The sequence below is a fragment of the Pseudopipra pipra genome, chromosome 9 (genome assembly GCF_036250125.1).
Source record: "Pseudopipra pipra isolate bDixPip1 chromosome 9, bDixPip1.hap1, whole genome shotgun sequence".
In the NCBI taxonomy this organism is placed as follows: domain Eukaryota; kingdom Metazoa; phylum Chordata; class Aves; order Passeriformes; family Pipridae; genus Pseudopipra; species Pseudopipra pipra.
The window spans coordinates 30,617,901-30,630,707 of NC_087557.1; the positions used below are offsets into that span (position 1 = coordinate 30,617,901).

The 12,807-nt window shown below is 39.2% G+C and overlaps 1 protein-coding gene across 35 annotated transcripts in view; it reads left to right on the forward strand.

Annotated features, from left to right (window-relative positions):
• ADGRL2 (adhesion G protein-coupled receptor L2) overlaps positions 1-12,807 on the forward strand; it is a 173,123-nt gene that overhangs the window by 23,175 nt on the left and 137,141 nt on the right. The window contains exon 1 of one of the 35 annotated variants that reach the window (XM_064663868.1): positions 5,255-5,345. The exons of the other annotated variants lie outside the window; for them this stretch is intronic. The gene's annotated coding sequence lies outside the window, so the exon portion shown is untranslated. Of the gene's footprint in view, positions 1-5,254; positions 5,346-12,807 lie in introns of those variants that run through there. 35 annotated transcript variants of the gene reach the window in all.

Genomic DNA, 12,807 nt, shown 5'->3' on the forward strand with positions numbered 1-12,807 from the left:
GAAAGACAACAGGCTTAAAGCCCTCTTCAGGAGCTAATTTTCTTGGAGTTCATGTGTTTTTTCAGCCTGTGATGTACGAGGTGTGTCCCTCCAGCAGACACTGGGAAGATTGTGTTGCTTAATATCAGCAATTTGATTATAGAAACACTCTGACTTAGTGAGTGCCACGGTCCTGCAGCGTTCTCGGGGTGCAAACTGAGAGTTAACCAGGAATTGAGTCCGTAGGAAGAAGAAAGTCTTCAAACTGAGAATCCAGGTTATGGAATGTTACACGAAATGGAGGATTTTGTGGGTTGTAGAAGAATATGTAACACGCATATGTCACGAATTCTTTCTTTTTGATTATCAGAAGGTGCTGTAATGATTCAAGCAGCTCTAGCTTGCCATTATCCGAATTATTTAGGAAGGCATAACAGTAGAAAGCATTGCAGCCTGGCTGAAGCAGGCACAGTGCTCAACACCTGCAGGTGGAGTGCAGTCTCTGGCAAAATGCTGTTGATTGTTACCCTGGCACAAAGCAAGCTTAGATGCAGTTTCCTTGATTACAACAAAAATTCGTTTTTATGAGCAAAGTGCTTCATGTTCGGGGAATGTTTTGTGTGTTGTCTGCTAAGTAAAATCCCATCACACTTGTATACATTTGTTCAATTATCAGAGCAGCTAAGAGGAGGGGAAAAAAAATCAATTTACCCTGAAAAGCACCAGAAATAAGATTACTTTGGCTAGTAGGAACTTGCCAGCACTGTCTGAATTGCTTAATATTATCAAATGTTGCCATGTTTCATGTTCAGTAAGAAGGATATTGACTATTCTGCATGTCTAGGTCTGCTGTTTGGCTATTTCTTTATAAGGTATAAGCATATCTTATTTTGATTCTTTCAATAGCAGTTACAGATAAATCAGAGGATCTAACAATAACTTTATAAAACAGATGGAATACCACCATTCACTGGAGAAATAGTATTTACTTGAGATAAGTGATAACAACTAGTTTTTTCTCTTGTTGTTCATGTAACAGACAAATGTAAATACCTTAGCAGACATTTCAGAGTGAAAGGCAAGAGATAAAATGTAATTACTTTTCAGGGTGGCTCTGACGATGCCCATGTTCTTGTCTGTAATACAAAAAAGATATCTTTGCTCATCACCTCGGAATAGGAAGGCCATTGTTACTTCTGAATATCAAAATATTTTCTGATTTTTAATGTTGACCTCAGTATTCATCTTTAGGTCTTCTGTGTAAGCTGGAATCCTTATAGCCATAAATTCCAGTCGCTGTTATCCAACCAAGCATTTAATAGAGCACCTAATGGACTCTGCTCCTGGATTTTTCTTGAATGCATAACATCTTGCTTCATTCAGTCACCAAAACTAACTTTGCTACAAGGACAGGCAGCACGACAAGTTAGAATCAATGGACCATTTGTAGGTCACAAAGTCAGTTTACTGGAATTTCAGAGGAAACTGGTTGAAAAGAGAGGACAAATGTCACTTTGAATAGAGATGTTTAAATCAGACTTCTGCCTTAGGGTAAAATTTAGGTCTGTTGTAGCCTAGATGTAATGTCTCCCTCTACAGAGCACAGCATTAATCATGGCTTGACAAGTGATCATGGGCTGAGAAAAATAGGGCCTGTCTTGGTTGTGTGGTTATTTTTTTTTCTAATCTTAATCTCTTAGGAGCACATTATAAACACTAACATTTACACAGAAAGATTTAAGTATCAATGTCTGTGTTTCAGTAGGGAGTGTAGCTATCTTCAGAGAAAATCTAGTTAGAGCTGGTAAGAAGCTACTTGTGTTTCTTTTGGAGACTCAGTATTAGGAATATTTTCCTTTTAACGTAATGCAGTTTTTTGTCATAGGAGATTTATCTTATGCCATTTCCTCGTACAAATACAGTAGGGTCTGGGTCTGCCTGTTTTGTCCCCTGGTGTACTAACTCACTCTGAAATTACTGTCTTTTTGCTTTAACAGTCTCTTACAATGTGTTTATCACCCAAGAAAGGCATTTCCTTTTTCAAAACCGGCAATATCGGGGAAAATGGGGAATGGATTTTAAAATGGAACACAGATTGGCTTGACACTGATCAATGTATATGAATGTTTTTATACTATGCTAATGATGTGTTACTTGGCCACAATGAGCTACAAAAGCTGGAATGAAATAACAGGAATGAGGAGTGCTATTTGAGATCCCGAGTTCTGATGCTGTATGAATAAAAATGTGTTTAACATGTTGATGCTTAAATTAGGGATGTCTCGATGCATAGATCTGCGTGGGAGTGTTCATACCTTTTATGGCAGGGAGGGGAATTTTCTGATGCCTTGGGCTGCTTTGCTGCTTCCTGTGCTGGGGACGGTGTGGGAGCAGCGAGCTCTGGGTGTGCACAGGGTGAGAGGTGCAGCTCCTTCGTGCACCGTGAGATTTGTGGCTGCAGCTGCTGAAAAAACAGGTGATAGCAGCAAAGGAGCAGCACAACAACTTGTCGCCGGATAATTATGCTTTAAAAATTAGGCTGCTCCTGTTTATTCGGATGCCCCTGGATGTGATAACCCCCCCAGTCTCTCGTTCAGGCTTGGCTGCTGCTTTTTCCTTTGTGCCCTCTGTTGGCATTTTCCGATCAGCCGACACCTCACACCGATTACTGCTCTGAATGCAGGTGACAGAATAATAATGCCGATTACTGCTAAAGTTGTTTCTGCCAGCTGGGGAGGGGATGACCGACCTTGTTCCTGGCCGTCATCCTTGCTTTGCTGCTGCTGGGCTCTGGTGCACTTGGAGCCTTCCTGCGAGAGCAGTGGAGAGCCATCACATACCAGGAGGAGACTTTAGTTCACTTTTCTACATATTCTCTCACAGTATCGTATTTTTAATTTTTTACAGCGCAGCAGTCTGCGCCGGGGTGAAGAGTGCTCACAAACAATTCCCTTGCAGTAGGCAGCGTTGCTTCTAAATAAAGTGCCATTTTAAGAAAATATTTCTGAGAACAAGTTCTGCTGTCGACTCCGCATTTCTCTGGCGAATTCCTGATGCCTGTGTTGATGGTAGGCAGAATTCTTTTCCCTCTGATCCAGGCATCCTTTCATTAGACTATTGGACTATTCTGTAGACTTTTTCTACGTGAAGTGACCGATTTGGAAACAACCTGGCTTTCCCGGAATGAGTAAAGATTGCAGTTTCATTTTGAACAGAATGTCTGTTCTGCAGAAGACCCATTCATAACTATTTTGTTGGTAAATTTGTCACTTAAACGTGGAAGGGCAGTTTCTCTAGCAGTTTTTATTTACTTCAGCCTAGTAGGTATTTCTTAAATGCAGACTGTCTGTCGGTGAGGCCGATTCTTGTGTAAATCAGTATAAAGTGCTTGAAGGAGAGAAGGTGCCTCAGCAGTGGGGTGTTTGTGTCTCAGCTGCTGTGCCAGGAAAATGGGCTGAGGCTGGGAGTTGTTTTGGAGAGGGAGGGGAGGTGCTGGCTGACATAATTTGAAAGTGAGAAGAAATCCTTTTGCCCTTCAGGCAGTTATCTTACCCGTGCTTGATTAGAGCATCGTATCTCCAAAATGTAATTTTTTTCCCTGCTTTCTTTACTTCCTTATTCTTTTCCTCATTTGAGGACGTGTGTAATAGTATCTGATAGTAACCGGTTGTAGATCCAACTGTTAAAGATGTTCCAGCAGCAAAGAAGAGCTCTGCATGCAGCAGACTCATCATCTTGAAGTGAACACCCAAAATTTGTCCTACATTTATCCCGTGTAATGGCTGTAGCCATGCTGGATATCATGAGTGTGCTTTTTGGTTTTGTTTTTTTTTTTTAAAGCTGGCTCTGAGACCTTGAAAGGTTGTATTTTCGAATTTATTTTTCCAGTGAAAATTAAAGTGGCACAGTGTACATGTGACTTTCTGCCCTGTGCGTGTGCATTTATTTTGTGGGTGTTCTTCATGGGTCTGAGAGCACTCCTGGCAGAAAGGGAGATCTGGCTCTGCAAGAGAAACAAAACTGCAGGGGCACGGTCATTCTTTCCGTGTAAGAAGAGAAATTAATGCTGCCCGATGGCTTCCCAGTTTTTTCTCTGTGCTAAAGGTTAGATAGGATGGAGGCTTAATTGTGATGTACTTAATATTTATGACTTCCCTCACTGAAGCTCTTTCCCATTTGTGTTGAAGGGATTTTTGTCTATAAAGCTCATGCTGTTACAGTGAACAAACTTCAGACGTTCTAAGGGTGATGTCTTTTGGAAGAAAAACGTTTGCCTCCAGTTGGATGAAAACTATATTGTTACTTCATGATTTGATATGAGTTGGTAGGGACATTTTTTTTTTTTATTTTCAAGGTAACTTCCCATTCAGTTTAATTGCATTTTAAACTTGGGTGGAGTGCCTGTGTGATTGTATCCAAAAGTGGCATTGGGTTTTATCTCCTAGCAGTGAATAAAATGAGAGATGCTGCTGTTTTATTTGGTTTCGGGTTAGGGAGATGCATCAGATAGGATGAATTTGTTTTCTTTGGGGTGGTCATTAATTTCTATTCAGTTCTGGATAAGCAGAGCAATTTTTTTTTTCTTGTGATTTCTTTCTTTTCCTCTTTTTTCTTTTTTCTCTCCAAACTGAGAGCGTTTAGTTTAGCATTTAGGAAGAAAAAATTTGTATGTTTTGATATAGGAAAACTAAAGCTGAATGTTTATCTTTTCCAAGGGGACGAGAAGAGACACAGAGCTGGGGAAAAAAAAAAAAGAAGAATGTTTTCTGTGTTAACTCCTTATGTTGGATAACATTGGAGAAGGATTTCTGGGGGAGTTTCTTTAAAATGATGACTGATTATTTGGTTTCCTGTGCCGGCTGTTACCCACATTTTTCACATATTTTTGCTCATTCTTATTATTACCTGCAGAGGGAGCTTGTATATGAGATAATCAGAGTAATCAAGGCATTGGGAGCTGAATTGTTTCCAGTAAGTACAATTTCATTTCACAGTGCCTTCTCTGTTTTGCAGAGCAGAAAGGCTCTGCAAGACAGCTCTTAAAAAGACTGTCCATCAGTAACAGTAAATAACAGCGGGCAAAAATTTTAGAACATCAGTAAGCAAAAGCTGATTTCAAAAATACTTCGTATTTCAAAGAAGTGCCTTCTTATAAAAAAATTGAGAAGCAGCTGAGGAGAACAGTTCTTGCCTGTCGAGGTGCAAGAGGACAGTTTTGGTGCTCTGTGTGATGGGAAGCAGATTTTTTGTTGCATAAAGTGCCTTCTCAGGTTCTAAAAATGTCCTGTCAGCACGGGAGAGACAGCCCAGCCCTGCCTGTCCTGGGTGCAGCCCGGGCAGGGGAATGTGCTAGCAAAAAGCAGTGGGTAAGTCTTTTCTATTTATGCAAGCAGGGCTATGAATCAGAATCAAGGTGACTGCAGATGCGAGGCCGACTCTTAGTTTCGCTTTTTCTCTGTTTAAAATATAAAAAGGTGAACGAGTTTCACCTTTATCAGTCGATAAACCAAGCAAACAGTGGTGAGGATTTCTCTCTTAAGCTTCGGTAAATACAACAAGGAGCAAGTAATGTCATAACCGAAGTTTATTTGTAAATTGTAACTTAAAAACTGGCTTAAAGAATCAGAAATGCGTATTTCAAATAGTGATATTTCCTTCATCTAGCACAGTGAAACAAATGATGGGGTGTATTGAATGCCTTATAATTTGTATTGTAGTTCTCTGGATGATGAAAGTGTGTTGTCCTTCAAAAAGTTAAGACTTTAGAAAAGAAAATAATTCATTTGTTTCACAGTTTCACTTGCTGAGCAAGAAGCAGAATAGATGGTACTTAGATGAATTCTGTGCTGTTTATCTCTGGAAAAATGGTGGCAATCATTTTGCTTTAAAATATTTCAGTAAATTTCAGGATGATTTGTTATGATGTTAGGAGATAAAGCAGTATGCAGGCACATTTCATAAAACAGAAACAGCTCCTGTAGTAAGTCTGTGGCATGAATTGCTTCGACTTGATGTTTGGGTGGGGGGGTTTGTTAGTTTAAACTGACAGAACTTTAAAGTTAACATACGTTCAGCCTAACGTGGTCTTGGGGATTTAGTTTGGATTCTCTTTTTAAACACCAGGAAAGGGTTCCCATATCTAAAAGAGCAGCAACTCTGTGTCGATTTATTATTTATACTGGCTAATCCTCGCTAATGTGAAAAGTCAGCTTGTTATTGTAACACCAAATGGCCCTCTAAGTAGGGAAACAGTTAAGTAGATCTCCTGTAATAGGTTGTTGTCTAATAAAGAGATTTATGGTATTGGCAAGGGCTATTGTATAGGTATTACCCTCTCACAGCATGATCATGTATTATCTTAACAACTCAGTGCCACATTTATGTTGAGCATTTTCATAACAGGGTAAGAATATTAGCCACAGCAATTACACTCCAATAGGATTATAATGGTAAGATTTCCAGAAAATATATAAGTGATGTCTTTCATAGAGACTTTGATAGGTCCTAGGAGTTGGGCAGTCGTATCACCCTTTCTGCGTGGGAAAATGCTGATGTGTTAGTCATGACGGAGAGAGAGGTTTGTTCATTTAATCTCGTTGAGGAATTGTGGGGAGGTGATGGACATAATCTTTCTTTACACAGTGTGTCTCTCTCTTCCCTGGTGAGGTAAGGATGTTGCACAAGCTCCATTCAGGGGAGATTGCCCTACAGTATGAAAATCAACATGTGTGTGTCACCTCAGTTCTGTCGGGAGGATAATGTAGCTGGGATTAAGATACATTTTTTAACACCCTTGCAGTTTGAAGCAGGAACAATGGTAATTTACTAGCTGCATTGGAAGAGCCTCCTTGGGTAAAATCATGTTCCTTTTTTTTTAGCTGTAGCGTAACACATTTTCTTTCATTAGCGCCAGGTTTTTGTGGTGATAAGTAACTTAGATACTTCTTAAAATCACTGCAAGCAACAAAAGTGACAATAATGTCATACTTGTACAATTTTCATGTAAGTGACATTCAAGCTGTTCCTTAATTCTTAAAATTTTCCATCTGTTTTTTAAAGAAACAAAAAAGGGAGGCATTAATACTCACTTATTTGGCAGAAGCGGTGTACCAGTCACACTGAATAAAACTAAATTAGGTTTTGTCAATAAAAAACACTTATGGGGTTTAATTGAACAAAATACATGAGGTTATGCAGTCATTTATGAGTAAGTGCATTGAGTGGTGCAGCAGTCTGTGTGGCAGAGTGTGACAAAACAGCCACATATTTTAAGGTATCTTGAGCTATAATTAGTAAATACTGAAAATAATGAGTGTTTAAACAAAGAAAAATAGCTTTATTTCCCTGATTTACGGTATGATAACAAGGTCATTACAAATTAAGAAATTATATAGATATAAGACATTTCCCCTTCACGTTCCATATATTGTACACGTGCATTGGAAGTATTGGTTAAATATGTAAGACGTGACTTTTCCTGGATGTTTTGGATTAATTCTGTGTATAAGACTTTCTGTAGGAAGATCCTGTACCCGCCTGTTTTAAATTGTTATTGATTACCAGGAGCCAAAGGAAAGATATACATGTTTCTTTTAACATGAAACGTTCCACTTCTGAAAATGTGCAGTAGAAGTTGCACACAGGCTTAAATGTGGTTTGTTTTTTTTTTTTTTGTTATTTTTGTAATGGTGGTGGCCACGTGTGGCTTTCTCTGTGCCCCGGAGCTCATCCGTGTTGGATCTGGTGCAGAACTGTGCAACTTTGTCTCTAGTTTTGTGTTCGGCAGAAAGAATTACGACCCGGAGAATAACATTTTCTATTTTAGACAAGCTCCCGTGGGTTCTTAGATTGGCTTCACTTTTCATTCATTTCGAACTGTGGAAAACGATCGGATCTTTTGTGTGTGAGGAGAAAGGAGACACAAAAGGATGGATGTTACCCCCGGTGAATGTGGAGCTCCAGCCGGTTTCAGAGCGTGAACTGTGCCTGCATTGTTGAGGGCAGCCCTTGCCTTGCTACACCCTGGCTGAGAAGGAACCAGTACTTAGGATAAAATGGTGAATAATGCGTAAAAACTCAGTAAGAGGTAAAGCATCTTATCCGTGCTTTAACACTACAATTATTTATAATTAATTTTCAGAGCTCTTAAATAGATTGCAGCGGATCCGTTTTACGTGTGTATATAATTTAAAAAGTTGTCTGATATTTTAGAAGACAATTTCTACGTTTGAAAACGGAAAATATATGCAGAAATATTCTTACCAAATTGTTAGCCTTATGTGCTCTCCTGAAGCGTTTTTGGAATATGTATCTATAACCAAGATAAAGATTGATCAGTTTTCTTTTTGTACAAGTGCCATAATGAATGGCTTCTTAAAATCAGTATTCTTCTGTTTGCAAGACAACAGATCAAAACACAAATCCACACTGTAGTTGTTTTCCTTGCAGTGTGCATTAGAAATGAAGCCACACTAAGTCATACTTAACTGCCCACAGACAGCTGACCCTGAAGAAGGGGCAAGTCTTTCTCTTCTTTTATCTTTTTTATTATTATTTGTATCTGTCTGTTTGGAACAGCAGTGCCGTTATGACTAATAAAGCTTTTGTATTTGGCAAATGGGATGCAAGTAATCAGCAGTTCCTGGCTCCTGACTGGAAAATCTGCGGAACGGAGCACATAAAACCAGTGTGATCTTCCAGGTATACCTGGGAATAAAACTATGCCTTATACTCCTGCCATCTGTACAGAATTCATATATCCTTGCTGCATCTTCACTTCTAATAATATTATTTCTGATTACAGTGATGTTTACAGCAATGTTTAGACAATGGCGTGATAAGACAAGTACTGCCTGTTTATGAACATATGGTCCCTTAGATTTTAATTAAAAAAAACCACCACAATACAGTGATTTACAGCAAAATCAGTGTCTTTCTGTTATCTACCTAATTAATGGCCAATTGAAAAGTTTAGGTTATTTTAATTATATTTAGCTTACTTTTTTTTTCTCCAGCATTGACTGATCTTTGCATGTGATATATTGCTAAGATTCTGTAACCAATAGATTTCTTAGTTCTTACGTATTTTCCACAGAAAATCACTCAATATACGAAAAATTATTTAAAACTATTTTTGTTCAATACAATTTTATGTATTTAAAAAAAAGTTACCAAAGTCCCAATGTTAATTGAATCGAAGTCAAATAAATGAAAATTTTATAGTAGGTCTTCTGAAAGCTATCCAGTAAATTATTTCCGTGTGTATTTTTAAATAGATACATAACCAATGCACCACATAAAGCTGCAGCATTAACAGATTATTAAAACTAATTGGTTAGGATTTATGAAAAATACGTGGGGCAGTGGGAGAACTTGCTGTTGCAGTGCTGTGGTTGAGCAGTTTGCACGACTGTGCTCCCAACCTCTGCACAGGTGAGAGATGGGGTTAATACAGCCTTGCTCTCATCATTCAATCACAGCCTTTATTTAGGTTATCTGAAAGGAAACTGTGCATGTAGGAAATATTAGCTGCTGTTAAACCAAATGGGCAAATATGCTTGGTGGATTTTTACTGGGGCTCCCAAAGGATATAAAGAAGTAGCTCCTGGTATTTTGCTCTAAAATTCACTCAGGTCCATCTGACTGTTGAACAAGCTGTGTTTTAACTGCAGTGTTGGTGAAACACTGTGAATGCCAATGTATACAAGACATTTCCACACTGCCCCACTCTCCACCTGAGGAAAAAACCAGAGGTGACACCTTTTTTACTGTAGGCTCGTGGCTTGCAGCTCTCTGGAAGCTGATCTGTGGCTGTCATCCTGTGGGCAGTGGTGCTCCCCTCTGGGAAGGGGTGAGTCCTGGCCTGCAGCTCCACAGTCTTACTATTTCTTTCAGTTCCTTCATGATAAAGCAAAGGTGTGATTGGGACTGATTTAGCTAATCAGCATGAACTGGAGGTGGTCCCATCTGCCCTTCAGCTGCCTGTGATACATGAGTGTGGTTGTTGGGGGAGCGTGGTGTGTGCTGGCTGCAGATGAAGAGCCTTGGAAACCAGGTTTGTCCTTTTTCTGTTATTCACAGTCAAAAAGTCAAAATCTCCATTTTAATGAAGACATTTCAAAGAACAGACGGGCTGAGAAAGATATTGTATTTCTTTACATGCTCCTTCCTCTTAAACGTGGAAGAGCCCCTAGGCTATAAATTAAAGTGTTTTACCCTGTGTAGTTGATCTCAGGCTGCCCAGTCGATGTGAGGAGTTAGAGTTTAAAAAAAAAAGGAATTGTGAATGGCTTGGTGTTTTCATGGCTTTCAGTCTGTGGTTATCTTTTGTCCCTCTCCTGTCGTGTTTTTGTCAATATTTTCCTTTCACCTAAGAACTACAGCAAGTGGGAGGAAAAGTAACTTGAAAGAATGTAATTATACCAGAGATGCATTTTCATGTGGGAACCTTTACAATGCCTTCATGTAAATGACATTCACTATGGAAACCATAAGAGCCCTTACGAGCAGAAGGGTTCATCCCTTTAGTTTCTCTTGAACCTGGAACAAGAAGAGATGTAGATTTGTTTTTGTTGGGTTTTTTTTATTGTTTTTTTTATTTCAGAAGCTTCATATTTGTAAGCTTTGTTGATGAGTCTTCTAAAATTTAAAATTGTTTCGTAGTGTTGGTTACTATCCCTACCACATTCTTAAAAATTAATTGTCCAGTTGAATAGTGTTTCCCAATCAGCTTGAATTATTGATGTTTTGGTCCTTAGTGGAAGAGCAGTGGTACTTTTCCTCCCATACCACAGCCTGTTCAACCTCAGTTTAATGAGTTGTACTCCAGTACCTGTAATAGAATAACGGCACAAAAAAGAAATGATAATTATGACTTACTGACTGAGGCTCAAATTGAAAAGTGGGAAATGGACTTTTGTGTAAGTTCAGGCTTTAAGAAATTGGTGCTTTGTGAACGTTGAAGCAATCAGTACTTGCTGTTTGGAAGTAAGAGCTGTTAGTGGTCGTTTCAAGATAAATACCTTCCTAGAGAGGAATGCTATTTAAATTTAGCATATTTAAATATGAATATATTTTTGGGTTTAGCTATCATAAGCTCTTCTTACAACCCGTGTTTTTAGTAAATATTTTTGAAAGTGAATGAAATAATAACAAAAGTTGACCAGTAGTAAATATCTGCTCGTCAATGTGTATATAGTTGAGTATGCTTATGTCTGTGTCTTTATTAAAATGGTACTTATTTAAAAATACAAAATTCCCACTTCATCATGTGATAAAATTGTGAGGCAGATCAGGAGAAGAAATGCCTGTTGCTGCTAGCCAGGAAGAGCCTGTTTTCCTTCCCTCTGCCCTTAGTCATGCTGGACTGTACAGCTGCATGTTCTAGTTAGGCTACATGTTCTAGTTAGTAAATAACAGCACTGTGGAAAAGCTAAGAATTGGTTTTTACTTAACTATTGTAAAATAATTCTGTCACTGTGAATTTGTTTTCTATTTTGAAGACAAGAAATCATTGGGGTGAAATGTCCAGCTGTTGAAAACTTGTGCTGTGCTTGCTGCAAGCTCTTCTCGTATACTGCACCATGGTAGACTTGGGTTGGGTATTTTTATTTTTAAAAGATCCATAAAGCTGCTATTTTTAGGTAAAAAGTGTCAAATCACCTTTTGGCTGAAGAGATATTGAAATAAAACTGAGTAATTTTTGGAGAATATGTTGATGACCAGGCAGTGTCAGGTGAAGTGTTCTGTCATGCCTCTGTCTGTTGCTTCTTGCATATCTGAGAAGATGGACTTTAAGTTTGACTTGGTTTTTTCCTTTCCATTTTTGTCAGTATTATTCATCATCCTGTCTTTCTCTTTCTCTTCTTCCGGAAATAAATTCTCAGTTAGCCCAATAGTGACCCATAAATAAACTGTACGCTTACTGCTGTCACCACCTCTTCTGGACTTGATGTTTAAACAAAAAAACCAACAACAACAAACCCCAAACAAATGAAACAAAGCAAACAAAGAAAGCACGGAACAGGCAATAGATGTGTTGAAATTGTCAGCTTTTTAAAAAACTATTATTATTATGGCGGAATTATGAAATCATCAGTCATTTATAGAATATTGTTATGGCACTGTAAAATCATCATTTATAGAGTATGGTTTCTTGCAGAATAGCAGATGTTTCTAAATAATTGTGTGCATCTCATTGCCCATGTGTGCTGGCCCCTCTTGTAGCATCGAGTGCCCGTGGTCTCTCTCTCTGTCTCCTCCTTTATTTCTGCTTTGACTCGTTCTCCAGACAGTTCCACGGATGCTGATGTGGGTTGGTGGGCCTTCTGCAGGGACTAAAAAGCAAATAATTGCAGTCTGTGTAGCCTGTGGTTGTGTCCTGGAGAGGAGGAAGTTCTGTCCTTTGGATTATGAGAGGGTGGCAAGTGATCCTAAATGCTGGCAGCCTGCTTGAAGGAAACCAAATTGCACTCAGATATTTCATGCTGGCGGGTCTTTCCCTTCTCCGTGCGGTGCCCCGTGTTTTCTGATCCCTGTTGACTTGCATTCCTTCACTGTCAGTCTTCCTTTGCTCCTTCAGCTGCCTCTTCATTGTGCTCAGGCTCCTGAGCTGTCCCCAGGCCTTCCCTTTTCCATCTGCCTGCTTTCCTTCCACGCCCTACCCAAGGGCTTTCCTGCTTCCTCTGAGCTCCAAACCAGCGAGGGAACACCGTCTTCCCGCTCTGCCTGCTCACTCAGCTTTGTTTTCTCCTTCTCTTTCTTTTCTTTTTTATTTTTTTTTTCCCAATCCCTGGCCCCATGGTGTGACTCTCACTGATTTCTGGTGAG